The following is a 26,834-nucleotide window of genomic DNA, read 5'->3' as shown; positions in this document are numbered from 1 at the left end:
CGTACTAAAGTTTGGTGACCAGAACTGGGCACAATATTCTTGTTCCCCTCTCAAATTATATTTTGCCTGTTTCTCACTTGAATAATTCACCTGACATGCATCACACACCCCTTTTTTTTTCATCATATTCTCTATCTCCCTCATCATCCAAGGAGCCCTGATTTTGGTTCCTCTGCCTTTGTTCTTATTGGAATGTCCCTATCCTGAACCTAAAACATCGCTTTCTTAAAGATCACCCATTGTTCAATTTCAGCTTTTACTGTCGAACTTTGGTTCCATTATATCCTGGCTAGATCCCCTCTTATCCCATTAAAGTTAGCCCTCTTGCAATTTGACAGTTTTACTTCAGATTATTCCTTGATCTTCTCCAACATTAAACAACAGTGGCACACATACTTCACTAACAGAAGTTAAATATGATTTGCTTTCTATGGTGCCCCCCAACCCCACAACTCAGGTGAAGCAGCCCATTGTATTCAAAAGATGGCAGTAAAAGTTTAGAATCATAGGTATGTAGACAAATTTAACCAACCATAGCACCACTGAGAAACAGAATGCTCATTTTTGTAGTGGCCTCCATGTAGCCAGACTACATGGGCTGACAAATGTATTAAAATCTACAGGTTCCTTGAAAAGTAAAGTGCATCAAGGAGATGAAATAATGCATTGATTTCACTGTGACAATCACAATTAAAATGCATTAAATTCAATTTTTAATACACAACAATGGAATTTAGTAATCTATGTATTTCAGTAAGTTTAATCTTACTGAAATACATAGATTACTAAATTCCATTGTTGTGTATTAAAAATTGAATTTAATGCATCTACAGGTTCCTTGAAAAGTAAAGTGCATCAAGGAGATGAAATAATGCATTGATTTCACTGTGACAATCACAATTAAAATGCATTAAATTCAATTTTTAATACACAACAATGGAATTTAGTAATCTATGTATTTCAGTAAGTTTAATCTTACTGAAAATGATTCAATATTTATTCTGTTTCTAAAATCATTTTGAAACTTAGTGGCTATTTAACTTTTTGTAATTTTAAAAACTTTAGTACATAATGCCCTTTATTAAAAAATCACAAATAATCATAACATTGGGGTAGGGGTAGAGAGAGCACAAAACATTGCTTTCACCTCCGGACAGAAGTAAAAACTCTAAAATACTGTAGCAACATTAGACAACAGAAAATTAGGGCTCGTAAGAAATCAGTAACCAGCTATAGCTTTTGACCCCGATAACCTGATTTACAATTTAACAAATGCTCCACACATCCCCCTTCAGAACATTAAAGCTGACCTACTTTTGGTACATTTACATTCTGCTGTCTTGAATCTCTTGCAAAGCACGCCCAACGTTCATCTTTCTTTTTTTGCAAGTACATCCAGCAGGTGTAGGTGGCTTTGCCCTGTTCAGTAATCACCAGATGTAGGCCTACTCAAACGGATTTATATCAATACGTACAGTATCATGATGCTGAACAGCCCATCTCACAAATTTCGAGTTCCTTCTTCCCTCCCACATCATGTTGATGTCCAATCTGCATTTCATTTACGTCACTGAAGGGCTCCATGAGCCCAGTCATTATTCATTCGCTTTTTTTCTAGCTTTGAGACATTGAATAACCAACTGGGCAGAGGTCCTATAAAACTCAATTACTCCCGAGACAAAAGCAAGGCTAATTCGAGTTGTATTCCGTTCATGTTCAGCACTGATCCTGCAGCATGTCCATTTTACACCATCTCTGCTCTTCACTTCAGACTAAGTAACCTCGATGTGAAGTGTTAGGATGTTTGTGTTTAGCATGTCATCTTGCTACTTCCTGGACTACAGAGCAGCCATTGACAAAAAACCTGGCACAGGATACAACATATGTTGGTTTCTGAAAAGACTTGATCAAGCACAGAAAGAAAGAGGCACCTGCTTCTTTCGCTGCTGCCAGCTGTTGAACCAGCTCAACTTTTCCAAGTGTAAGGTCATTTCCTAATTCAGCTCTACAAAAGCACATCAATTACAGTAAATGTTAGATAAAACCATTAAAGACAGATGATTCTACTTAAAATATCGCAACAAACACCAATAGCAATTAGAAGCAAAATATTCTAGTTAATCGCACCCTCTGTATTTCTATTTAATTTGAGATCTTCTAATCATAGTTGGTCAGTAAACTGCATATTGACATACTTACTTCACAATGGTATTGCGTATTTGAGAGAAGAAAGTTGTAAAGTGACAGAGGTCCGCTGGGAAGAGAACTTATCAGGAAACTGGTTGTTCTGTTTCTAAAATGAGGATAGTTAAGTCTTTTTTTTAAAAAAACTAGGAGACTCTAAAATTTGATATTGGGGTGTGGGTTTATTTGAAGAATTGAGACTCCACCAGTAAAGTATCACTCTAACCTAAGGTGTTAATAAAAACAAAGGACCGGAAATACTCAGAACATCTGGAAAGACCTGTGGGGAAAGAAGCAGAGTTAATGTTTCAGGTCAGTTCATCAACCTGAAATACTAACTCTGGTTTCTTTCTCTCTCCACGGATGCTGCCCAGCCTCCTGAGTATTTCCAGCATTTTCTGTTTTTCTTCTGATTTCCAGCATCCACAGTATTTTGCTTTTGTATTAGTGATAATGCTAGGTATTGCCTGAAATCAAAGAAATATAAACTTATAGCTTCATCACACATCACCCTATCCAACTTCTCTTTTCCCCTTTGCCGATAATGTAGGTAGGTGACGTGATCTGAGTGAGGTGCACAAAGGTAGTTTGCAGTAACTATACCTCAGCTTATTTCTTTCTTGCCCTTGAAAAAGGGCTTGCAGTTCTTTAACGCATCGTCATGAACAGCAACACCACAACAGTGCAGAATCATGATGCAAAGCACCATCCTACCAGTCGACATCTCAGTGCACAGGGGGAATGCAGTAAGTTCATGAATTATCCCAAACCTGCAACTTTCCCTCTACCACAGATTATTCCTATATGATTATTTCAACCGATAGCATGCTAGGTTCCACATGTACACCTACAGCACATAGCTTTACCTCACCACCATCCTCTCAATTGCTCCACTACCTTGGTAGTGTTAAGACTGTTCGTCAAACATCCAGCCCTGGATGAGCCAAAATTTGCTCCAATTAAAATATTGTAAGACTGAGGCCATTATCTTTGGCCTCTGCCACAAAGTCCATTCATTAGCCACCGATTCCACTCCCCGCCCTGGTTGCCGTCATAGGCTGAACCATATGGTTCACAACCTCAGCATCCTACTCGACCCTGAACTGAGCTTCTGACCCCATATCCACTCCATCACAAAGACCGCCATACTTCTACCTCTAATATCAACTACCTCAACCCATCTGCTGCTGTAATCCTCATTCATGTTGCTGTTACTGCCTGACATAAATATTGCAATGCTTTCCCGGCCAGCCTCACATCTTCCACCCTCCATAAACTTGAGTTTATCCAAAACTCTGCTGTCCACACCCTAACTTGCACCAAATTCCATTCACCCTTCACCCCAGCTAGATTACTTCAACTGATGACCACCACCTTAAAGGCCATGCAAAACCTGCTTCAAAATTCACCATTCTACAAATTTATCATTTTATAACTGTATTCACTAGTTTGTGCAGTCTCCACGAAATGTTCACTCATCAGTATCAGCACTTAAAATATTTCAACTGCTCTCCAATGGAAAACATTCCTCCCAAAAAATTCACAACTATTGTAATTTCTCACTATCTCACTCATCCAATCACCATTTTCAGCAATCAGCCGCAACACTAAGAGGGCTTGCAATTGCTCTTTTAAAACATATGCTTTACTTGAAAGATTACAGTCCCCAGACCTGCTGTGTAATGACACCATGATGCAACAAGCTAGAGACAGAGTCACACCAAATAAAAGGCATTCCCTTCAGGTTAAATTCAATAAACCTTCCAATTTAATATTCAACACATTTAAATCATGATTTGTCCAAACGTTATTCACTTTGATGGCTGTTAGTAATTTTAGCTACAAACATTGTGGAGAATGCAGTCTAGCTTCCATCACACAATGGGCTGGATTTTACCAGCCCCTCAACGCTGGGGTCGTTTGGGGGGGGGGGCCAGAAAATACTTCCGGGAGAAGCCCGCCACAGGCCTTGACGCCAGGAAGGCCCCACCCCATTTTATTGGCAGCAGCGAAGCCTCGCGGCGACACCCCCCCACCCCCCCCCCCCCCCCCCCCCGGCCACTCGGTGACGGAAATTTATTTTAAATATTTAAATAAATGTTAATGACTGAATAATAATCTACCTTTTCACAATGGCTGTCCCACGCCATTGGATCCCCGTTTGGAGATCTGTGGCTGAACACTGGTAGGAACGGGGAAGGAGTGAAGTTTTCAGGGGAGGGGGTTGCAGGGTAAACTCTTACTATTGGCTGAGGAGATGGTGGGAAGGGGTCGGGGATCAAAGGTTATGAAGTTCGGGGGGGAAAGTTCGGCATTAGAATAAAAGTTTTTTTTTGGGGGGGATAGGGTAATTTATATATTGAGTACTCATTGGGGCAGGGGGTGGGAGAAGGGTTTCAAAGTGATATTACAATTATATTTTAATTTTTTTGATACGGGGACCTTTAAAAATTTATATCTAACTGAAGGGCCTGAAGCCCTTTAAAAATGGCGCTGATGCCTGCGCAGTAGCGCCGGACGCCATTGCTGGGGACAGAGTGCCCGCACCTGATGACGTGGCATTCTGCCTCGCTAAATATTGCAGTGGCTCAGCGGCGCACATCACCTGCGGCCACCGCACTGTTTTTGAAGATGATTGGCGGCGAGCTTTAAAAATTCAGCCCAATGTTTCCCTTATCTCCTAAAGATGATGAATTTTAGAGTGGTGCTGTCCCACAGACACTGACCCTCTTCTTTCATTCTGCCCAAGTTAGTCTTCATGTGTGAGCTTAGACAGTAAGCATTAATGAGCTATTCACTGATGGACAGCATCACAGACCAAGTCCAATTCTGGCCTCATTTGCAGTCCACACACATGCACATTGGGAACACTGTCTGACCCCTTTAGTGTCCATCCCAAGCCAGAGATGCCAAAACGAATATTAGGAACAGATGGTCTGCACACCTGGTTGTTGTTGTGGCTGTTGGTGGTGGAGGTGGAGGAGGAGAGATAGCAGAGGCAATAAACATAATTTTCCATAAGTCTTTGAGAATAGGAAATTAGCCAAAGGACTGCAGGGTAGCAGAAGTCACAGCTTTATTCAAGAAAAGGGGAATAATGCAAGACAGGAAACTATAGACCAATTTGTCTTCCTTTGGTTGTGGATTAATTTAGTTAAGCCGGCATGGACTCAATGGGCCAATTGCCTCCTTCTATGCCGTAAATGAATCTAGGACAAAGGAAGCCTTAGGCCAATCAAGAGTCAGCTTGGATTTGTAAAGGTAGGTAATGTCTCAACCTTTTGAGGGTTTTATCCAAATAGGCATTGAGTATGAAAGCAAGAAGCCTCAGATATTGGTCCGAGAAGGCCATTCTCATATCAACAGTGCTGCGGGATCACGCAGGTCTCGAGGGCAGTAACAAAATGGTGGCCGGGAGGGATAGGCCCAGAGGTCGGGGAGATGGGTGCAGAGGTGGGGGTGTCTCAGAGTGACAACAATCAGGATGGTGCTTTACACATAACTAACTTCCTTTTTTTTGTAGTGTTATGATCCTGTAGTTTTTCTCTTTTCTGGGAAGTATGCAGTGTGCCTTTAAGGCTGTAACAGGATCAGTACTGCTTTAAGGCAGCAAGTTCCAGGGACTGAGTCAAAGGATGCATTCTCGTTGCCGAAGGATACAGCCACTCAAGACCAAGGACACGAGATACAATGTTGCCGATTGAGGTTTGAAACTAGCTGAAAAACTGGCTTTTGAGACACAGTTAACAGACACACACAGACTGTCTGCCAGCATATACTGAAGGAAATGAGAGCTCTCCCTTGGTTTATTTAAACCTAACTTATCATATTCTCAGAATTCTGAAAAGTCAAGCCAGATTAATTTCTTAAGAGAAAGCAACCAATTCCTTTGACGACTGAACTGTAATTGCTGAAATTCATCGCTGGAAAAGAAAAGCATCAATTCAACTACTGACTATCCAACTGTTGAAGAACATTTTTCTCCCCCATCGGACGTCTGAGGACTTCAAACCTTAGACTGTTCCACATTGGAACAGTCCACTTCGGCAGGAGCGTAAATCTGAAAAGTCACTTTTTTTTTCCATTTTAAATGCTGTTTATATCTTAGTAGTGTTTAAGAATTTAGTTTTCTAATTAAACAGTTAATTTGTTGATCTAAAGACACCTGCTTTGGTCCGCCTCATTTGGGGGTTAATAGATGGTCAATTTGGCTGTGGTTTTCTTTAATTTGGAAAGTTTAAAATAATATGTTAGGCGATCTGTGAAGGAGCGGGAGTGAATCAACAGTGCATTTCTCCCACCACAATCAGAATCGTATATTTTGATTGGGGGCTTTGACTTGAATGGTCAGTTATAACAGTAGGCAATCTTTACTGTTAGTTTCTCGGAGTGTAATCAGAGCATATCGATGATGCAGTGGAGACCTGAAACAGGCATGAGGGTCATCATTTGCAAATACAAAAGGATCTAACAGGCATGGATAATGGATGTCTCATTTGTCCTTACCCAATATTGCAGAGTGGGGGGGAGGAGGGGTACAATGCTCTTCGGATGTGTGCACACTTCCTGCCAGCAATATTATGGACTTAGGAGATGGTGGTATGCCTGAAAAATGGACACCACACAACCCAATTTCTAATGTTACGCCAATGTGTTTTGTTGAATGATAATTTTCTTTGGTCCACTGACTGGAGATCTGACTTTTTTTGAAGAAATTTAAAAAGAACATTTTTAAAAAGACTAGCTGACAGCAAAGTCCTCCTTTCAGCTAAAGATGATCACCTAGATTGCAACACTGTATCCTACATCGCAAAGGACTGTGAGGAGAGACACAAAATGTCTGCTAATTTCTCAGCAAGGTCCGAGACCCAGGAAGTTTAAAGGAACTCAGCAAGCAGAGAAATACTGCTAACTGCTATGTTTGAATGTCTAAGTGATTGTCATGTGACACGCCCTCCCCATCTGTGGTTTTAAGCTGGTGTTTTCCTCTGCAGCAGAGGAGAAACAACTGGACTCTGACATGAGCAGACCCTAAGTGGGGGTCCCCCTCTCTCTCTCCATTTCAGCTTGAAAGCTTTCAAATCCTGCTTGTAGACTGACCACCTTTGCATACTCCGGCTACAATCAGAAACCCCATTGGAGGAAATCATCCACATCTCTATTTCCACAAGACTCACTGAACCAGTCATCTACCTCTTCAAACTAAAAGCCTCAGGACCACTGAATTCAGCTAGAAGCCAGCCGAATCACCAATCTTCACAGACTGTATACCTTTTTTATGGACCTTTCCCCACTCTGTAACCTATTGTTTGTGTATGTAAACATCTAGTGTGAGTGAGAGAGTAAAAGTTGGCGCATTGTTTATTTTTATTAGTGCGGTTTAGGTACAAGAAAGTTAACCTCTTTCTTTGTTAACTCAAGAAAACCTGTCCGATTGGTTCTTGTTATGATCATACAATCATACTAAGAACCAAACACCTACTGAATTGGCCAGTACATCCACTTTAAGAAAGAATGAATGCTTTGTTACATGACTATTGAGGCAGAGACTATATTTTTTAAAAAGCAACTGGATAAGTATTTCAAACAGATGAATATAAAAGGATATGCAGAAAGGACAAGAAATGAAATGAGAGTGGACAGCTCCATTAAAAGAGCTAAATGGTTGCCTTATGCTGCAAATTCTATAACCAAATGTAGGAAGTCAACTGAACTCAGCAGAGACTAGGGATAGAGCCACAGACCCTCCAATCTACATCACATACAGTGCACAATGCCTTGGATTTGTGGTAGCCTAACGCACATCATGAGTATTTTCTTTCACTTCCGCACCCCCCACTCCCCTCCACCCCAAGTATTTCTGTAACATTCCTTCATCCATTCATGCCAACTTGGCTCCATTACAGGAATCAAGTCTAAAACTGGAACTGAGGACAGCATTTCATCATGGTGTACAGTTTCACTTTGTGGAATTTGGCTGGTACTATGTTCAGTTATTGCCTATATGGCAGGGGAACATCGCATTTATTAATCTGCACTTGCGCCCAGGGAATTTTCTATATGAAACAGGGAAATACTTTTCTAAACTGGGAGAACAATGGCAATTCTGGAATGCAAACTCTTACCACCAGCTGTAGACTATGGTAGAGCATCAAAAAAAAAACGGTGACTTCCAGTATAAGTCACATATGAATGCATATTCTCATGACCTTTGTTCTTTTCGATGCACTAATTCAGTGTTATTGGTTTTCTGGGCAACGGTTGAGCGTAAAATCACAGTTCTGGCCAACAGATCAGATTTAGATTTATTTTTAGGATGTTGTAGCAGCAAAATACAAATACTGGCACAAAAGTAAGGGAAGCGTTGAGGAATTCAGGATTATAGACAGGTTTGTAGAGTACAGGCAGATGGTATATGCAACTTATTTTTGGATAGCTGTGAGGTAATACATTTTAGGAGGAAACCCAAAGAATTAACATATACAGTCAATAGAAAACCATTGAAGGTTGTAAACAAACAAAGACACCAAGGGTTCAAACACAAATAGCAGAAAGTGAGAGTGCAGGTAGATAAATCCATTAGAAAATGACAATAGTATGATGAGTTATAAATAGTGGCACAGAGTGCAAGACTAAAGAAATAATGAAAAATGTGATTAGGCCACTGTTAGTGTACTGTGTGTAGTCTTGAATGTCCCATTACAGAAAAAAAATTATAACCAGAGGGAGAACAGTGTATATTCACCAGGATGACACCAAGGATGGGAAAATATTTTCACTGTAAGGCTAAGAGGAGACATAACAAAGGTTTTTTTTTAAACTTTGAGTTTTGAGAAAGTGAATAAGGAAAGACCACTACCTTTGGCTGGGGAATAAGTGACAAGGGATTGTGAAATTAAAACTGAGAGATTAGGCAAAATATTTTTACACAAAGATTTGTGGAGCAATGTAATGCTTTGTGATGGGAAGTAGCTGAAGCAGCAACAGTTGCCATCTTTCAGGGGAAACTTGATAAAGCAAAGTAAGATGGAGAGTGTAAGGAAGCAGGATTAATTTTGAATTGCTCTAGAAAAGCACTGGCCTTGACATGATGTGACAAATAGCCTCCTTCTGTTCTGTGAACTTCTATGACTCTAATTTTCAAGAGGTCTATATTCACCTGCAAGTCAAAGGTGCTCATAGCCAACGCTGTCTCAAAGGCCAGACTTATGTCCATCTCACTCTCTCTCTCTCAGGTTTGGGGATAAGGGGTGTGCAATTTCTGTGGACAAAAGCACCAATTTCTGGAAAGAAGTCATTTTGACTTCCCTACAATGTTGGTATCCATTCAGTGTATAGTAGAAACAGCCTCCTGGTAAACCCCTTATTCAAAAGTGATTTGTTTGTTTTCTTTTTTTAAAAAGTGCCATGCAGATTCAAACCAGGGAGTCCATCTAAATCAACTCGAGCACTCATGATCATCTGTAAAGCTTGCTTAAAAAGATCTTATTTAGACATCAAAGAATTTTTTTAAAAAGCAGCTAAGACTGCGTAGCTGGAGGAAGGGGGTAAAAAACCCAAGTACGTTTTTATAAATATATTCATGGAAAAAAATCATACAACGGCTGCATTAAAATGGAAGGTTGGAAAAAAACATTCGTTAAAATACCTTCTACCCGTAATTATCAATTTGTTATTCGTTAAGAACACCCTGGATCTACACATCCCCAATTTTACCTAGCACAAAAGTGAACCTGGCAAGGTTATGAGTGACTGCTAGAGTTGTATTTTCAGCATACTGCATTGCGTTGCATTCGTGTTCATGCCGGGGGCTTCTCTTTCCTCCCACGTCTTTTATAAGCCATCTGGAGCGACATTCACTACTACTTCAGTGGCACGAATATGAAGGACAAAACAGCATAAAATCAGAACCAATCACAACTGTTACAGTTACTATACTCGAGAGAGAGGAACTGTAATAAGAATCAGATGTATGGCGAGTTGGAAGTATGTAATTTTAAATTTTTCAAGTTTATTAGCACAGCTACTTTTTCGGTTCCGCTACAATTCCAATACAAAAAAAAAACTTCACAGCACGTCTGACTTCAATTACTTTTCCTTTAAACTCCTAAACTCGATTTCCATTCTAGATGGACATGGCTTACTGCCTTTTTGTGCAACTCTGCCCGTGTTTCAGCAGCAAGATCAGCTTCGCAATTCTCCACACGAAGCCAGAGGAAATCTAATCCTTTAGAACAGCTGTTGTGTGCAATTTGCTATGTTGCTCAACATTAATTTTCTGTACAGTCATAATATCGAATCTCTCCCACTAGTTACCAGAAATATCATTGCTGCTTGGAGTCACTATTCACTTGACCTCTGCTGCTCAAAATATTTTTTCTCTACCTCAGGGTTTCAGGAAAGTAACAGGCCTCCAAATTATAATAGGACAGCATTCACACCTTCATGCTCAACATGCCTTTTATCCTAAATATATATAGTTGCATGGCTGGTGTAAAAATTAGCATGAACAGTCCTTCTTACCGATTGGAATTTTCAACCTGTAAGCCTACTGTGATCAAATAATATCAATGGCTCTGACAGTTATTAAGATGCCTGGAGAATCAAAGATTTTTTGATAACTTTCCAGATGGACCTACAGGAAAATCCACTGCACACCCTCCAACTATATAAATACCTTATGCTATTCAGTAACTTGGTTGGTGAAAGTAAAGTCAAAGTGATAGAAAATACAAAATTGTGCAGTAAGAGAAGTCCATTTGACCCTACAACATGCCTATGTCCGACCTGATTTAGTCTACAATTGATTCCTTCCTCTCTTCCCCATCCCAAAAATGAATTCTAACAAAACTTCAGAATATTCATTCAACCTTCTACCTCGCTATTCCCCTGCGATCAGACTCCCCTCCTATTCCATTATTTCCCCTTGATTGGACTCTTCCTTTGTACGACCAATTCCCTGTCTATGTTCTGCAGCTCCTAATCATTCTTGATGCGCCTAAACTTTGATCATTACTGAAAGATTGTAGCCTCTCCTTTTCTTTCATCTTATCTTTCTTTTTGCAAACTATTGTATTATGGAGCTATTTCACATATTATGGATGCTGGGTTAGTCCCATCTCTGGGTTGGGGGGGGGGAGAGAAGAGTCTGTGGCATAGTGGCAATGACACTGCACTAATAATTCAGAGGCTCAGGCTAATGCCCTGGGGACAATTAATGAATAAATTCAATTAGTAAATAAAAAAATCTGGAATTGGCTAGTCTCAGTAATGGTGCCATGAAACTATCGATCGTCATAAAACCCATCTGGTTTGCTAATGCCCTTTAGGGAAGGAAATCTGCCGTCCTTACCTGGTCTGGCCTACGTGTGACTCTAGACCCACAGCAATGTGGTTGACTCTTAACTGCTCTCTGAAATAGCCCAGCAAGCCACTCAGTTGTCAAGGGCAATTAGGGATGAGCAATAAATGCTGGCTTTGCCAACAATGCCCACATCTCATGAAAGAATTTTAAAAAGGCACTAGCTTCTTAACATGAGAGCGAAAGAAGAAAGGACAACTGTGGCATCGGCCATGGATCAGTGGTAGAATACTCACGAGTCCGAATATCGTGGGATCAACTCCAGGAATTTGAGCTGGTGATCGGGGTTGATGCTCTAGTGCTGTGTTGCTGCACTGTCGGTGGTATAGTCTTGATGAGACTTTAAACCGAGGCCCCATCAGTCCTCTTAGGTGGATGTAAAAGGTTCCATGGCACTATTTCAAAGAGGAGTAAGGGTGTTCTCCTCACTGTTCTGGCCAATATTTCTCTCTCAACCAACATCACTAAAACAAATCATCTGTCATTGTCACATCGCTGTTTGTGGGAGCTTGCTGTGTGCAAATTGGCTGTCACGTTTCCTGCACTACAACCCTTCATAAGTATTTTAGGAGCCTAAAGAACTTTGGAATATTTCGAGGTCATGAAAGGCGCTATATAAATACAAATCAATCTTTCTTACTGAGTGACAGAGTCAGTGCAGTCAGCATAAGTGGCTTTTTTAACACTTAAAAATCACATTGCATCAAAGAGTACAATGCTTGAATGATAACACAGATTGTGATATGTCAAGGACAGACCATGGTATTCCTGGAAATCATTCCCTCCATCTGTTCTTTCCAATTCAACATTTCTAATACATAGACTCAAGGGGATGGATTTTCAGATTCATCACGCAGAGTGTCAATTTCCGGCAATAATCACTGGGGAGTGGGGGAAGGTGGGTCAAGAATTCCACTTTCCTCCCAAATGAGGTCAATTAAACTAGTTAAAAGGCTTGAAGAGGGAGGGTGGAATATTTAAAGGGGACAACGGGTTTTAGAAGCCATCAGTTTCTGAACAGCTGGTGAGATGTGGGTACACCGTGGGGAGCCAGTCAAGACTGCCCCACGGCATCACCCTGGCCCCATAAGAGGGTCAGCAGTGCAAAGGGGGATTTGACACTTGATAAATAGGTACCCTTGGCACTGCACAAGCTGGAGAGAATGGGCACTCAGCTCGTGCATCAAACGCAATCACCACCCACTCCCCCCAAGGGCATCGTGGGGGAAGAGCAGGGGGCAAGGCGGCCAATCACAATAGGAAAGCCACCTGTCTATAAGGAAAGCTGGCATTGGGAGCAAGACTGTTAGATTTTGGGCCTGGTGGCAACGAGGACAATCACACTCCACAGGAAGAGCAGAACCCTGGGTATCAGAACAGCACAGGGGAGGAAGGAAAGGCAGGAAGGTAACAAAGGCCATACCCTCTACTGCTGAACATGGAGGGACCTGGAGATGACTATGACTCAGTGCCAAAGGAGACTGCAACTCTCCAGACAGTTGCTCACTGACATCTGTGCCCTCATCGCCGAAGACCTCGCACTTTGCAGCACTGGTTGCCATACCCTGCCAGTAGACGTCAAAGGTACTGTGACCTTGAACTTCTTTGTTTATTTTATTTATTTATTTAGTGATACAGTACTGAAACAGGCCCTTCGGCCCACCGAGTCTGTGCCGACCATCAACCACCCATTTATACTAATCCTACATTAATCCCATATTCCTAACACATCTCCTCAATTCCCCTACCACCTACCTATACTAGGGGCAATTTATAATGGCCAATTTATCTATCAACCTGCAAGTCTTTGGCTGTGGGAGGAAACCGGAGCACCCAGCGAAAACCCACGCAGTCACAGGGAGAACTTGCAAACTCCACACAGGCAGTACCTAGAATTGAACCTGGGTCGCTGGAACTGTGAGGCTGCGGTGCTAACCACTGCGCCACTGTGCTGCCCTGTGCTTCTGGCTCCTTCCAAGGATCAGCTGCAGACTTTGGTGGCATCTCGCAAACAGCTGCACACCATTGCATCTCACTGACCAATGATGCCTTCTTTGCGCAACCTAGACACCACATTCATTTGACGATGGCCTCGCAGGGACAGAGGGCACTGGGTTCTGCATTGGGTTCTGCCTCCATTGCTGCATGACCCCGGGTGTAGGGCATCATCAATTGTACCCATGTGGCCATCAAGGCACCCAGCAACTGGCCAGTGCAATCCATCAACAGGAAGGGCTTCCACTCACTCAACGTCCAACTGGTCCATAGCCACAAGAACTTACACGATGTATGCATTTGCTTTCCTGGCAACTGCCATGACTCCTTCATCCTCCAGCAGTCCAGGCCACAGATCTGCACTCCAACCCCCAAAGTGCATGGATGGACCCTAGGGGACAAGGGATATCCCTCGAAGACATGGCCATTCTCGTCAGAACCAATGCCACCTGCTCAGTAGGCCAACCTTTGAGCAGACATTCAGACTTCTGAAGAAGCGATTCTGGTGCCTGGACCAGTCAGGTGGCACCCTCCAATACCCTCCTGCAAGGATCTCCATCATTGTGGTGATCTGCTGCACTCTCCATTACATGGTCCTCCATTGGGGTGTGGACCTTGAGGACAAAGAGGCCCTGGAAGGAGACAGTTCATCCGGGGAGGAGCAGGAGATGAGAGGAGGAGGAAGAACTGGGCATAGAGGGAGGTGATGCTGAACAGAGATGTGCCCCTGCTACATGATAAGGTGGTCTTCTCCTGCCACCCTCTCACTCACAGCCTCCAGCATTAGATCCAGGTCGGCCTCGATGAAGCAAGTGACTGCCCTGCCCCAGGTGTCAAGCCTCTGGCTCGCCTGTGACATCTCACTACTCTCTGCTGCAGATCTCTCCCTCAGGACAACCAGCAGCCTCAGTGATGGCTGCTGTGGGAGTCTAGATGAGTCTCACACTTCACCTGACCCACCTCCATTCCCACCCCTATTGGCTCTAAGTGGACAGGAAACCTGTCTCCAAAACAATTAAGAGCTTCTCAACATGAAAATCTGAAGTGTAATCAGTTTCCTCCCTGGAAGTGGGTTTCTGACCCAAAAACAGGCCCAGCTCTTGTTTCCTGCCTCCATGGCAAAAATGCAGCCCAAGATCTCTGCTAGCAGTTTAATGCTGTGTGTGGGATGCCTGGGGAATTGGAATAAACAGAATTTGTCCCAATTACTCATATAAGAGTCCCAGTGTAAACAGTCACAGTAAACTTACTGAGCTAAAAGGTGCAAGGAAGAACTCATCTACAACAGTTGCGATTGGAAAATTCACACGAGCACACTGCCCTTACAAATAGTTGTTTTTTTTTTAAATGGTAGGCAACTCACTACACCAAACAAGTATGGGACTGCACCCATATGCAGTTCCTGAATTCAGGGTGATGTTAGTGGACAGCGCCAGAAAGAATCCAGGTGCTTCCCAGAGAAAAAAAAAGGTTAGGTAAGAGAAATAGAAGAATTAACTGTGAGTTACATATCAAGTACATGACGAACCCTCAACTGTGGAAGCTTAGAGAATTGAGGGAGGTTACTCATTTTCTTTTTTTAAAAAAAGAGCTTGATGTCAATGGGACAAGGATGAAATATATACTAAGACACAACAGTCCATCATGAACACAGAAAATGCTGGAAATACTCAACAGATCTGATGGCATCTGTGGAGGGAGAAAAACAGTTAACATTTCAGGTCGATGACCGTTCATCAGAACATCAAGCTGAAACGTTGGGCTGAATTTTCCCGGCCCCGTGATGGCGGGCTTTGAGGCGGGGGAGCTTGGAAAATAAGGGGGATGGGGGAGGCGGGGAAACAGTGTCGGGACAGCCCCCCAATGCATTCCTGCCGCTGGGAAACTTTCCCAGGATGGCTGGATGGCTTGGAATCGGATCAGCTGCCCGCTCCATGAAGGCAGGCAGCTAATTACGCTGGTTAGGGCCCAAATTAGGGGTGAATTAGTGGCCTCACCTGCATTTTGCCACCAGCAGAGCAGCCCCTCTGCCACATGCGGAGGCCACCATCTCAATGGAGGTGGTTCCCCGTGGCAGGCTGGGAGGCCATCGGAGTCAGAGGCTCCATGCCCCGTGGGGGCTGTGAACATGAAAGGCCGCAATCACGGACAATTTTGTTCCAGCGGAGAGGTTTCCCCTCCATTGCAATTAACCTTTTCGCCTAGATTTTATTTTTTCACTGCCGCGCAGCCCAGCAATGACAACTCCATGTCCAGATGCCATCGCCGTTCTCAACCTGTCCCAGCAGCACCCACCTCTCACAGTGGGGGTTGCCAAGGCTCCAGAGATGCTGGTCCTTTGATTGGGCCTGCAGCATTGAGAGCTCACTTACTGTTCTGAATAGGATGGCGTACGCAGAGGCGGCCAATTAGGAAGCACCCTCTTGGAACACAGCTGAGCGAGGGTTGCTGCTGGCAAGTGCTGGCTCGGGACCCCCATTTGGTCCCAACATCGGGGCCCCAAAGCCCAGGTTACAATTCAGCCCACTAACTGTTTCTCTCTCCACAGATGTTGCCAGACCTGCTGAGTATTTCCAGCCTTCTGTTTTTATTCCAGATTTCCAGCATCCGCTCTTGTGCAACAGTCTATTCTACTGTTGAGATTTTGAAACAATTGGTTGAAATCCTGAGCAATAATGGGAAGTTCAAAGAAATTATGAAATAGGCCATGATGCAAGAGGAGAATATTCATTATTTATAACCTAGGGCATTTCCTCAGTAGTTTAATTTCAAAACTCCATGGTTCATTTTCCTAGTTCCCCAATAACATTCTCAGTGCTCACTTTTTCCCATAACCTAATAAAGGCTTGAACCCTCCTCCATCTTCAATTTCTGCCCTATGAGTGAGGTATCTCTGATATCAATGTATAAAATGCATGTATTTTCATATATATATATATATATTTATTTAATAATGATTATATACAAATATATAAATATAAAAGTTTTGCACTCAGGGAACTAGGGATAGAGTTAATAATGCAGAGAACTGCACCAAAATACAGGAAAACAAACAGGCTTGCGAGTGGTTGGATAAATGGTAAATAAAATTCAATACAGCAAAGTGTGGGGTGGTTAAGTTTGGAAGGAGTAAGGACACTTATTATTAGTGTCAGTTGTGGCTCAGCTGATAGCTGATAGCACTCTCGCCTCTGAGTCAGAAGATTATGGGCTTAAGTTCCACTCCAGAGATTTGAGCATAAAATCTAGGCTGACACTCCAGTGCAGTGGTGGGAGTGCTACACTGTCGAAGGTGTTTCTCTTTCAGATGAGATTAAACCAAGTTCCTTCTTTCCTCTCAAAATGTCATAAAAGCTCTCATAGCACCGTTTCAACGAAGAGCAGGCGAATTCTCCTCGTTGTCATACTCAAAAATTATGCTTCAATTAACATCACTAAAATAGATTATCTGGTCATTATCAAATTGATATTTGTGGCACCTTGCTGTACATAAATTAGCTGCTGCATTTCCTACATTTCTACAGTGACAACTTAAAGTATTTAATTGGTTGTAAAGTGCTTTGGGGTAAACAGAAGTTGTGAAAGCTGCAGTATATATACACACAAATTCTTTCTTTTTTTCCCTCTTTACTCCTTGGCAGACAAGAAACTAAATGGGATAGAGCAACAAGAGATCTGGGAATACAGATACACAAGTTGCTAAAAGTAGCAATACTGGTTGATAAGGCCATAAACGAGTGTGAAAACAGGAGGCAATATTTCATATTGAACCTCAGTTAGACAATACTTGAGAAAATTCAAATAAAGACAGAAAGTGCTGGAAATACTCAGCAGGTCTGGCAACATCTGTGGAGAGAGAAACAAAGTTAATGTTTCAGGTCAGTGACCTTTCATCAGAACTGGCAAAGTTTAGAAATGTAATAGGTTTTAAGCAAATAAAGCAGGGGTGGGGGAAAAGAGAACAAAAGGGAAGGTGTGTGATAGGACAGAGGGCTGGAAAGATTAACTGACAAGGAGGTCATGGGGAAAAGGCAAAGAGGGCGTGCTTTTGGTGTGGTGAAAGGCAAAGTATTAGTGCAGAGAGAGTGTTAATGACAGAATAATGAGACAGAGACAGAGAGAGAGCGAGAGAGAGCGAGAGAGAGCGAGAGAGAGCGAGAGAGAGCGAGAGAGAGCGAGAGAGAGCGAGAGAGAGAAACAAACCCCCATTTAGGGTCTGCTTATGTCAGAGTCCAGTTCTTTCTCCTCTGCTGCAGAGAAAACACCAGCTTAAAATCACAAACGAGGAGGGGTTTGTCAATTCTCTGCTTGCTGCAAGAACAGGTAGTTCCTTTAAACTTCCTGGTTCTTGGTTCTTGCTGGGAAATTAGCAGACATTTCATCTCTCTCCTCACAAGAATTGCAGTGTAGGAAATAGTGTTGCAAATCAGGTGATCATCCCAAGCTGAAAGGATGACATTGCTGGCAGCTTGTCTTTTAAAAATGCCTATTAGAAAATATAGAAATTCAGATCTCGAGTCAGGGGATTAAAGAAAATTATCATTCAACAAAACACATTGGCGTAACACTTGACAGAGTGGTGATAATGTACAACTCTCCACCACGGAGTGGGTAATGCAGGTAGCACACACACACCAGGAACAAAAGGAAAAGGGATATAGGGGCAGGGTGGAAAGAGGTCATTAAAGCAGTAAGAGGCTTGTGTGGAGTATAGTGGAGAACATAGACCACTTAGGTTAAATATCCTGTTTCTGTGCTGTAAATTTTATGTCAGTTGTGATACAGAAAAAAAAAACAGGTTGTAGAATGGATCATACAATCTTTTTCAGTATCCTGTTGGGGAAACTGGTTGGCATCTGCTCTAGTTCTCTGATGGTAGCAGTAATCAAGTGATGAACTGAAATATCACACAACATTAATGTGACAGATAGTCTATACATGATTTAATCTATCCCATATGTGGAACAGTGGAAGTTGGGAGGGGCTGAAATTAAATCTGGGTAATGTTGAATCAACTGATTTGTGCCAATACACAAAACAGATTTTTGAAAGCACTAGATTATATACATTTGGGGTCAGCTGTTGAGTACTACATGCTCCAGCATAGCTTTACTTAAGTCTGTTTAAAAACACCCTGGGCCTCCTGCACAAATCTATAAAAACCAAAGGGAGAATTGGTAGAATTACTGTCATTTTCCTTTGATCAGTGAAGTTATTGGCCAAAAGTATCACAATACAATTGCTGAAGCTATTTCCTTCATTATAACATAATTAGAAAGTCAATCTCCTAATCCCAATGGTTCTGCCTCCCTCAACTCATCTGACATTCAGCTGGAATGGCAATTGAGAAACAGACCCCACTATACCTCACCACTGTACAATGCAATACTGATGATATAGCTGCAGTAGCTTTCAGCCATATCAGGTATGAGTCAGCCTGAACTGACAGGTTTAGGACAGCAGTCTTCCTTCACGTTAGGTTTCAAGTCATTGGGATATTTTGTTCAAGCAGAACAACCCTTCTTGAGGATGTGGGTGTGAAGGGGGAAACTGTGACTAGCCCCACATAAATAAGCCTAAACCTTTGGGGGAGATCAAACCTGCACCATACATTTAGTCTTAAGGTAGCTGGAAAACTGGAAAGCAGCATGCAATCCTTCAACATAAATCCAATAAAAGAGCTGCACCTAAATCATAAACTGGGAATTATGCATCAGGAAGAAGGAACAGTATGGAAAAAAAGTTAACCCCAAAATCACAAATTTCAAAAGTAGAGGGTTATGTATTCAAGATGCAGTGTCCTTTCCTCCTTCAGATGTCAATTTTCAAGCTTAAAAACGATAGTTCTCCAACAGCTCAGGTACTGACTGCCAAAGGGAAAACAAATTGCTTTATATAACACCTTTCATGACCTCAAGATGGCCAAAAGCGCTTTACAGCCAATGTGGTACTTTGAGGTGCAGACACTAGTGTAATGTGGGAAAAGCCAATCTGTGCACAAGAGCCCATAAACAGCAATAAAAAAATGACATGTTTTATTGTGATATTGGTTGAGTGATAAGAATTAGCAATGTCATGATCCTGTCTTTTTTTCTCTCCGGGAAATATGTGGTGTGTCTTTAAGACAGAAAAGGAGCCGCACTGCTTTAAGAACCAGCAAGCCTCAGGAGTTAGAGAAAGTACATTTTAGTTGCTTTAGATACAAGCATACAGAGAGGGAACCAACCAGCTTCAAAGAACGCATTCTGGAACAACCATTCAGCGATCAAGGACCAGATATACAATGTTGCAATTATCTTTCGAACTGGCTTTTTAGTTGAAAACAGACTGTTCTAGCTAGAAAAACAGAGACAGCTGTGTGTTAGCACCTGAAAGGAGAAACAGACCATTTAAACTTGAGGAAGAGAATTTAGTCTGTTTATTTATTATCTCTCAAAATTCTAAAAAAAAGTCAAGCCAAAACAGAGATTTCTGATAATTTAAACTGAAGGAATGGAAGTTAAGACTGTGACAATCTTTTATCCCTCAAAAACTCTAAAGTTAGATTGATTCTACTGAAAGTGTTTGCAAATTGTTAATTGTGAAAATTCATCGCTGGAGAAGGAAAGCATCACTTACTGCTGGAATTAGACTATGAACTGTTCTACTGTAGAAGAACCTTTTTTTCCCCGTCGGATGGCTGTGAGGACTTCAAGCAACCTTGGACTTTTTCACCTGCGGCAAGAGCGTAAATTTGCAAGGATTCTTAATTTTTTCTATTTTAATGTTTATATCTTGGTAGTGTTTAAGAATTTAGTTTTTCTAATTAAACAGTTAATTTGTTGATTTAAAGACTCCTGGTTTGGTCAGCCTCATTCGGGGGTTAATTGATGGTACAATTTCTTTAATTTGTAAAGTTTAAATGATATGTTAGGCGATCTATGGAGGGACAGGATTGAATTAACAGTGCATTTCTGCCACCACAATCCGAATCGTATATTTTGATCGGGGGCTTTGACTGGAGTGGTCAGTCATAACAGCAAGGACACAGAGGAAAAATTGCATGCTCTTTTTGAATATTGCTATGGTATATTTTGCATTCACCTAAGAGGGGAGATGGGACATCGATTTAACATTTCATCCATAGGATGGCACATGCAACAATGCAGCACTCACTCAGTACTGCACTGTAATGTCAGCCTAGATGATGGGCTCATGTCTCTGGATCGGGAACTTGTACCCACAACATTCTGACTCAGGCAAGAGCGCTACCAACTGAACCACGGCTAGCGCTACCAACTAAACCACAGAGATTAGAACATTTGCAGATTTAATCCTGTGGCAGTCCTGAATAACTGGATGGCAGCTGACAACAACCCTAAACTGGGCAAGTTGAAAAATTAAAGTCACAGTCCCGACACCCAATTCCAAACAAATAACTCTATTGCAAATGGTCACATTGAGCACAGAATTAGTCAGTTAGCTCTGTAGACTCACAAGCTTCGTGGAGATGAATGTGCTCATTGATAAGATTCAACCCCAATCATAAATTTCTGAACAGTCTGGAAAAGGAAATATTAAATGCTCTCAGGACTTGGCCAGTTCAAGAGTATGAAAAAATGGTCAAATGGAGCTGCTGTCACGCACGACACAATAGCCACTGATGCTGGGGATACTCCATTCCTGTAGATGTGAGAAGAGGGTGGTGGTGGGGGTGGAAAGGCACAGAAAAATGTTGGGGGGGGGGGGGGGGGAGAGAGAAAAGAGGGAAAAGAGAAGGGGGGGAAAGCTGGGGGAAGGAAAGAAAGAGGGGGGAGCCCCAGAAGGAAAATAAGGCGCGGGAGGGGGGGGGAGAAAAGGGGCGAGGGAGGGGGGGAAAGAGGGCGAGGGAGGGGGAGGAAAGAGGGCGAGGGAGGGGGGGGAAAGAGGGCGAGGGAGGGGGGGGAAAGAGGGCGAGGGAGGGGGGGGGAAAAGAGGGCGAGGGAGGGGGGGGGAAAAGAGGGCGAGGGAGGGGGGGGGAAAAGAGGGCGAGGGAGGGGGGGAAAAGAGGGCGAGGGAGGGGGGGAAAAGAGGGCGAGGGAGGGGGGGAAAAGAGGGCGAGGGAGGGGGGAAAAAAAAGAGGAAGGGGAAGAGGAATGGGGAGGGTGGGGCGTAAGATAGGGGCCAAGAGTGGGGGGCACCGCAAGAAGACAGGGTGAGCCAAGCATGGGGCCGCCCCAAGGGGCGGGGGAGAGGCAAGAGGGGATGGGCAAGTGGGGGAAGGGCCAAGAGAGTGGGAGGGGGCCGCCAATAAGGGGGGGGGGGGGCAAGAGGGTGAAGGGGTATAAAGGACAATTTAAATTTATTTTTTGTACACTTTTAGATTTTCAAACTAGAATCTGTAAAGTTAATATCTGTTGAATGGCGAGGTCATTTCTGTTGCCATCTTAAAGACTCATTTTAGAGAGGAAAAAAAATAATAGCTTCTATAAAGTTAGAATTGCTGATTCCAGTACAAAAACTACAATATTGAGGTGCAAAGGAGAGATGCACATGAAATAGAGAGCCAAATGTTAAACACCAGTACAGCAGAAGTAGTGAGAAGCAATCTTGCCTGCCAGGTAATGAGAGTCTAAAATCTTTTGAGTTTTTTTTTTTACAGTAAGTGAACGCTGTTGAAAGAGTGAACAAATACAAAGCAATTAAGTGACGTGCAGGTCTTCACTGGCCAAGCTTGTAATCAGGCCTGCTACTGCCATGCAATATGAAGGTTAATCGGCATTCACCCCAAGGAATACTCTACTGACAAAACACTGATTTTCGATACCACAACACTAATCTAATGCACTTGCCCTTTTATGCTGTTGAATCCAATAAGTAATTACTTTTAATTTTGCATGCGTGCAAGCGGGGAGAGAAAAGAATGAGAATGGGAGATCATGCTTACCTGAACAAAATGGTTTTCAAGGTTACTAACATGTCATATTAACAGGGTCACAAGCAGAAAATTAACTCTATTAACTAATCGAATGCACTTAACCATGTTTTAAGCTGCAAGAGCTTGCTTTTCTGGTGAGGGGAGTGCACAAGCAAAAGAATAGAAATGAAATGAAGCAGGAAAACCTCATCTGCATCCCATCATTCTGTGCGTCAGTATTGGACACTTCTTTTTCATGGTGCCTAGCAACATTTGGTTCAAGGAGTTGCTCTCAGGGACACTCCAATATGCCACTCCAGAAAGCAACAGGTCCTTTTGCAGCTGTTGGTTCAGGTAGTGCTCAAATGAGCAATTTCGGAAGAAGTTAGCCCAGTATAGGATTCCTGTTGCTGAACGTTATCTAGCGACTTCTGATGGAAAGCGCTTGTGAGGCTATGATGGCCCACAAGAGTCAAACAGCTGGGGAAACTTTTAAACCATGGCATCAGCACAGCCAAGCATGATCTCGTCTGACAAATAAAATGGGCCATGGTACTTGACAGCTCCTGCATCTGTGAAACCGTATCTTGACGAGAGCCAAAACGTTTAAGGGAGGAGAGCAGAAAAGGGGAGGTGGGGCGGAGGGCAGGGGTAAAAAGGAGATGGTGGACCAATCAGAGGATAATCCAAACTTTTTAAGCTGGCGGGTGGGGGGCACACTGGTGGTGGAGGCCAACATTTCTGAAAGTTAGAAAAAGCTTCAGGTTTGTGAAACAAATTATCGTGTCCTGATATCCTCACTATCAAATGTCAGTATTGCTGTATCGTTGACAGATGAGTCGTTTGAGCAAGTGCAGCAGCTAACTGCATTGCATGCTGTATAATGCCCACAACACACCATCTAGCGAAAAATCTCTAAAAATGTATCAGAATCCCACAATCCTGCATGAAAAAGCTCTTCAGGCAGAGAAATAATGGTTTCTAAACAGATCTATGCAGCAATCAATCATTTGAAGTATCATCGAGCATTTACTTCATGCTGTTGATCCATATATCAAACATTGTAGCAAATCATAAAGGATAATCCCAACTGTGGTTAAAAACCCACAACACATGGACACAAAACATGCACTACCTTTAGGATTTTTAGCAGTTTGCATGTTCAGCAGAACCAACGCTGTAATCTCCAATACCACTCAGAAGTATCATTTTATTGTGGTTTCTGAGCATCAAATTAACACAACTTTCTCTGAAATAAAAACAAGAAATGCTGGAACCACTCAGCAGGTCTGGCAGCATCCGTGGAAAGAGAAGCAGAGTTAACGTTTCGGGTCAGTGACCCTTCATCGGAACTGACAAATATTAGAAAAGTCACAGATTATAAGCAAGTGAGGTGGGGGTGGGGCAAGAGATAACAAAGGAGGTCTAGATTGGACCAGGCCACATAGCTGACCAAAAGCTCATGGAACAAAGGCAAACAATATGTTAATGGTGTGTTGAAAGACAAAGCATTAGTACAGATTAGGTGTTAATACACTGAATATTGAACAGCAGCAAGTGCAAACCTGAAAAAAAAGTGGGTAAGCAAACTGAACAAACTAAGATGAAATGAAATAAATGCAAAAAAAAAATTGTAAAAAATGTAAAAAAAGAAAGAAAAAATAACTAAAAATGAAAGTAAAATGGGGGGGCTGTCATGCTCTGAAATTATTGAACTCAATGTTCAGTCTGGCCGGCTGTAGTGTGCCTAATCGGTAGATGAGATGCTGTTCCTCGAGCTTGTGTTGATGTTCACTGGAACACTGCAGCAATCCCAGGACAGAGATGTGAGCATGAGAGCAGGGGGGAGTGTTGAAATGGCAAGCAACCGGAAGCTCAGGGTCCTGCTTGCGGACTGAGCGGAGATGTTCCGCAAAACGGACACCCAGTCTGCGTTTGGTCTCCCCAATGTAGAGGAGACCACATTGTGAGCAGCGAATACAGTATACTACATTGAAAGAAGTACAAGTAAATCGCTGCTTCACCTGAAAGGAGTGTTTGGGGCCTGGGATAGTGAGGAGAGAGGAGGTAAATGGGCAGGTATTACACCTCCTGTGATTGCAGGGGAAGGTGCCATGGGACGGGGACGAGGTGGTGGAGGTAATGGAGGAGTGGACCAGGGTGTTGCAGAGGGAATGATCCCTTCGGAATGCTGACAGGGGAAGGGAGGGGAAGATGCGACTGGTAGTGGCATCACGCTGGAGGTGGCGTATATGGCGGAGGATGATCCTTTGGATATGGAGGCTGATGGGGTGAAAAGTGAGGACAAGGGGAACCCCGTCACGGTTCTGGGAGGGAGGGGAAGGGGTGAGGGTAGAGGTGCGGGGAATGGGCCGGACACGGTTGAGGGCCCTGTCAACCACAGTGGGGGGAAATCCTCGGTTGAGGAAAGAGGAGGTCATATCAGAAGCACCGTCATGGAAGGTAGCATCAGAGCAGATGCGTCGGAGACGGAGAAACTGGGAGAATGGAATGGAGTCCTTACAGGAGGTAGGGCGTGAAGAAGTGTAGTTGAGGTAGCTGTGGGAGTCGGTGGGCTTATAATGGATATTAGTAGACAACCTATCCCCAGAGATGGAGACAGAGAAGTTGAGGAAGGGAAGGGAAGAGAAGTGTCAGAGACGGACCATGTAAAGGTGAGAGAAGGGTGGAAATTGGAAGCAAAGTTGATAAAGTTTACCAGTTCGGGGCGGGAGCAGGAAACGGCACCGATAGAGTCATCAATGTACCGGAAAAAGAGTTGGGGGAGGGGGCCTGAGTAGGACTGGAACAAAGAATGCTCGACATATCCCACAAAAAGACAGGCATAACTAGGACCCATGCGGGTACCCATAGCGACACCTTTTACTTGAAGGAAGTGCGTGGAGTTGAAGGAGAAGTTGTTCAATGTGAGAACAAGTTCAGCCAGGTGGAGGAGGGTGGTGGTGGATGGGGACTGGTTGGGCCTCTGTTCCAGGAAGAAGCGCAGAGCCCTCAAACCATCCTGGTGGAGGATGGAGGTGTAGAGCGATTGGACGTCCATAGTGAAGAGGCGGCGGTTGGGACCTAACTTTCTCTAGTGTGGTAAGACCACAAACTTAAGTCTTGCTAGTGTGGTCTCATTTTCACATCAGCACACACATAAATAAGGGCCAGCTCATTAGGCACAAGGCAAGCTGTTTGAATGTGGGTATGTATTCATATCTCAATGCTCCTCAGTTATTTTGACAACTTTCAAAAGGACTTGTACTTGCAATGCAGTAGAAAGCGACTGAACACAGTTTGACAGAATTGGTCAGTCAATTGGGCAACGTAGATCACCAAATGAAGTCACCACAGAAAACATCTCCTAGAACATTTCATACAACAAAGAAATGAACATTCAAGGGAGCAGGTATATTCATTTTAAATGAACAGCAAGTTCCATTTAAGAAGAAATTTGCAGAGTGGAGTCATTTCTAATGGCTCCTTTAGAATTACACAGCTGTCAAGTAAATGACAAAATGCTGCTGCCTGAAGAGACACAAAGAACCATCTGAACAGGTGGTCTTCCTTAGCACCTCTGGGGCAAGAGACCGAAACTGGTGCTGCCAGTAACTGGCCAGTGTTGGAGTTTTATGATAGCTGGTCTTTATAGAACTTCCCCAGCTTGAAATGAAATAGCTAACCATGGTTTTCAGGCAACTATGCATGTGTCCTTAATTTCCACTAGTGTTATGAAGTCCATCCCATAGTGGGATTTCTTTAGCAATGAATTAACTCCAAGATAACATTCTTGCGGATGAAAGTTTGGAACAGAGATCATGCTCTGCATGGTTCTATAATGCACAGCCAACCAGGCGTGAAGTACTTCAAAGCACAGTTGATGACTGACCAGCCAACATCGCCCACCCATTAATAGGAGTAGGGCTGTCACTGGGGCTATGATTGTTACCACTCTGCTCCAGATAAACTTGCAAAGCCTTGCCCTAATGAGTGGGTAGTCCTAACTGCACAAGCACTGGTGTTCCAAGCGGATAAGCAGCATGAACTCCAGCAGGGTCCATGCTGTAAATTTGCCAACCAGTGGCTAAACAGTTTATATTTAGGTAAGTGAGACATGTCTTTATCGGGATAGAGACAGTGAGAGTCCTCCAGATCTGACAAACAGAAACTCTATTTTGTGTCCATTTCTCAGTATTTGGTTCTTTTCTCATGGTGATGGCTTGTACTCAGCTGAGCAAAAGACTCCCACGATGTAACCTGGGCCGATTCCACAGGACTTAACAGAACTGTTTCCGCTCGAAAGACTGTAAATATTTCCTCCTGCTGGTCATTGTTTGTCAGTTTCTTGAATTCTGCTGTTTACTGTGACATTGCTTTGCACACCACAGATCAGACTCTCCCGTCCTCTGTGCAGCA

At 43.1% G+C, this 26,834-nt stretch overlaps 1 protein-coding gene across 17 annotated transcripts in view; it reads right to left on the bottom strand.

Annotated features, from left to right (window-relative positions):
- Positions 1-26,834, bottom strand: part of sipa1l1 (signal-induced proliferation-associated 1 like 1) — a 371,020-nt gene that overhangs the window by 145,424 nt on the left and 198,762 nt on the right. The window contains exon 1 of one of the 17 annotated variants that reach the window (XM_068039573.1): positions 15,913-16,034. The exons of the other annotated variants lie outside the window; for them this stretch is intronic. The gene's annotated coding sequence lies outside the window, so the exon portion shown is untranslated. Of the gene's footprint in view, positions 1-15,912; positions 16,035-26,834 lie in introns of those variants that run through there. 17 annotated transcript variants of the gene reach the window in all.

The sequence above is a fragment of the Heterodontus francisci genome, chromosome 9, assembly GCF_036365525.1.
Source record: "Heterodontus francisci isolate sHetFra1 chromosome 9, sHetFra1.hap1, whole genome shotgun sequence".
NCBI lineage: Eukaryota > Metazoa > Chordata > Chondrichthyes > Heterodontiformes > Heterodontidae > Heterodontus > Heterodontus francisci.
Note: the sequence above shows the minus strand (reverse complement) of the source record. Positions and strands in the feature narration are given on the sequence as shown.